The sequence below is a fragment of the Tupaia chinensis genome, unplaced genomic scaffold (genome assembly GCF_000334495.1).
Source record: "Tupaia chinensis unplaced genomic scaffold, TupChi_1.0 Scaffold143615_1, whole genome shotgun sequence".
NCBI lineage: Eukaryota > Metazoa > Chordata > Mammalia > Scandentia > Tupaiidae > Tupaia > Tupaia belangeri.
Window position 1 is genome coordinate 773549 of NW_006203463.1, and position 3556 is coordinate 777104.

The window sequence follows — 3556 nt, forward strand, 5'->3', positions numbered from 1 at the left end:
CACTCCCATGCCCGGCTTTAGTCCTCTCCTAAACTCCGTCGTTTATGAAGAAATTGTGGCGTTGGAAATCATTCCGAGATGTAAGCAAAGGGTTTTTATAGATACAGCTGTCCCTTTCCTTCCCCGGGTCCCTCTCCCACCGCACATCAGTTCTTTCCCAGTGCTGAAATGCTTGTTCGGTCTGCTAATCTCAGTCTGAAATGTGAATAAGGGAGAAAATGACTGTAGCCCCCCCATCCCCATCCCCAAATTATAATTAAAACAGAGATTACTATTTTCAAATTTTTTTTTTTTAAAAAGTAGTCTGTTGTGTGACTTCAGTCCGTGTGCGCTCATTCACACACTCATGGCGCTCGGTGTGGGCGGGCACCTGCAGCTTCTCAGCACTCGGGTCAGGAGCCGCCCACCCCCTGGCGTGGCGCTCCCTGAACCAGCAGCTTCCCCTGGCACTCGGGTCCTGTATGAGTACCCGCTCACGGTGAGGTTATGGACCCTCGGAAATCGAGAAGCCAGACTGCCCACCAGTGGTGACCTCTGGGAGGACTACGCAAGGGTGAGTCTCGTGTCCCACAGGGCTCTGTGTTGATGGGACTTTTTGTTACAATAGACACGTCTTTGTGTATTATTTTTGTGACTTTAACTGTATTTTTAAGCTAATTTTTATTTTTAAAAATAATATGTAAAAGTGTCTCATCTGAAATGGTAAAGGGCAGTTAGTGGCTGAAGTGTCAGGGCCGAGCAGCTTAGTCCTGGCACTGCTCTCAGTACTGCACTAAGCGTGGCCGCCAGCCCCCGCTGAGTGGTGAAGAGAAACAACAGAAGTTTGAACTTGTTGGGATCAGCCGTTAGCGTAATGGCTATGTCGCTGGACTCCCATGTAGCCGACTGCGGTTTGAGTCCCGGACCCAGTGGCTTGAACTCACGCCGGGTGCATGTGCGTGCATGCCCAAGATCCCAAGAGGAGAGTGGAGGAGAAGGGATTGCGGCATGGCCATACCCCCTGGGGGGTGATTCCTCGCTTTCTGTCTCTCTGTCTTTCTGATGAGCACACGCGCCCTATAGCAAAAAACTCTCAAAAAAAAAAAAAATGAAGTTTTAGCTTCTAATCATCTTTTTCCTTCTTCATGGTCGCTGGTTGGAGGAATTCAGTCAAGAGAGCAACCCAGTGGTGGAAGGCTTTGGAGAAAAGGTGCGTGAGAAGTTTGGTGCCGGAGTTTGGTTGGAGGAAGAGTGTAGGAGGCAGGACAGACAGGGCTCTCTGACTAGATGCAGGAATGTAATAGGAACTCTGCAAATCTAGAAGGGTCTTCAACACATAGAGGAAAAGTGGAGGTCCTCTGGAAACAGAGCCAGGTCCGCATGGCAGGGCTTGTCTGGCATCACCTTCCTTTGGCTGGTTTCCAGGCAGGAGGGGCAGGTGGAGACAACGTTACACCCTTATCCTGGCGGGGAAGGAGCAGTGGGTGGAACATTCCAGAAGCTTTCTGTGGGTTCAGTCCCAGCTCCGCCGCTCTGAGCCCTGTGGACCTCTCGGGCCTCGGTGTCCGCACCCGTGAAGGACAGGGACCCCGCCTCAGGGGCTAGCACAGGGCTCCCAGGGAATGTGGGCTTTTACTGCCCAGGACCCCACGGACACCTCACACGGTAGACAGGGGGATGGTGTTGAAGGAGAACACCAGGAAAACTGCTGGCTCCAAGGACAGGAGCAAGAGGAGGGGGAAGGACGCCTCGGCCCAGAGGGCCACTGCCCAGGCAGAGAGCCCAGGGTCTGGAGCCCGAACCCGAGCCCGAGCTGGATTCCAGCCCCTTCTCCTCTACATGGAAGGTCACCCCTCCTGGGCTTGCTGACCCTCAGATAATCGACAGCGAGCCTGCCCTGGGCTGTGGGGAACAAGGGTCAACACAGTAAGGCTCATAGAACGCGCCCCTGGTGAGCTCGTTCAGCTCCTGGGAGAGTCACCACAGCTGTTAATAAAAAGTCTAGCGGCCTGCAGGTGGCGTGGTGGTTAAAGCACTGGACTCCCACACAGCTGACTGTGATTTGAGTCCCGGACCTGGCAGCTTGCTTTCTCACTTTCTTTCTACCTCTTTCTGGTAAGAGGTGCCCTGTAGCAATTAAAAGATGATAATGGGAACAGCAGTTAGTGTAATGGCCCTGTTGCTGGACTCCCATGTAGTCAACCACAGTTCGAGTCCCAGACCCAGTAGCTTAAAAGTCATACCGGGCACATGTGCGTGCGTGCCCAAGATCCCGAGAGGAAAATGGAGGCGAAGGGATTGTGGCGTGGTCATCCCCCCCGGGGGGGGGGGATTTCTTGCTTTCTGTCTCACTGTCTGGCGAGCGCATGCGCCCTATAGCAAAAACCTCTCCAAAAAAAAAGAAATGATAATAAATAAAACTGAATGAATGTTTTTAAACATTTTTAGAAGAAAATGAAAAAGCCTAACAATTGCTCACGCAGATCCACATGTCCCTGACCGAGTTCCGTCGTGATGCTAACCGCAGAGTAGTCGTGCAGAATCGGATCATCACCCTGACTTAGCATTTTGACCCCTCCACCTGTATCCGTGCCCCAGGGAGCCGGACACCTGAAGGGCAGGGCCAAGCCCTAGCTCTGCGCTCTCCTGTCTCGGTTGGGGCTGGGCAGGTGTTTACCGCCTAAACCCACTGCCCGGAGCCAAAGCCAGCACTAGCCGTGCAGACCTGGAGCCCAGGAACTCGCAGGCCACTCCGTACAGACACGACTGACAGCTGGGAATACTTCCTGGTAATCGACTGCAGCCTGTGTAAGCCTGCCCCAGAGCTCCCGGCCCAGCAAACCGCGGCCAGCCAAGCGGCTGCAAATGCTGGACCCACATGGGACCGGCCGCCCTGGGGGACCCTGGGCCCTGCATAGCCCCCTGCATTACAGCGCGGTCCCCAGTGACAGAGAGTTCCAGCAAGCTCCCCCCAAGACCACTATTATTATTTTACCGTGGTTACCAGGAATAGAGTCTCAACACCAGATAATCCAGAATTACAAATGGTGTCTGCCCGCTCATCCAAGAGGCTCCTTCTCCGTTTGTAAAGGAACGTAAAAAGACAAAACCAGGTGATAGAGGGTTTCCAGACTACCTGAGAATGAAATGTTGTGAGGGAGGGGGGCTTGGATCTTGCCATAATCAGTAATAACCTGAATCTTGTTCTCTTCTCAAATTTTGGAGAGTAATGAAGACATTAAGAACTTTCTGGAACCTTCTCTGAATAAACTTCAAAGGGAATGCAAACAGCACAGTGTTCCTGAGTTATTTATTGGATCCAGACAAGCTCTGTCATTCCTTCCAAACCATTCCCCAAGGGCCTGACTTGAGTTACACCAGAGGCTCCCCGCCCCCCCAAGCCCCTGCAGCGCCCATTCCCCTGGGGCAGAGGCAGGAGTGCGGTACCCCCTGCTCGCTGGCTTTGGGGTGTGGGATAAATGTCGAAATCCCTTTTTTTTTTGAGAGGTTTTTGCTATAGGGCGTGTGCGCTCACCAGACAGAGAGAGAGAGACAGGGAGACAGAAAGCGAGAAATC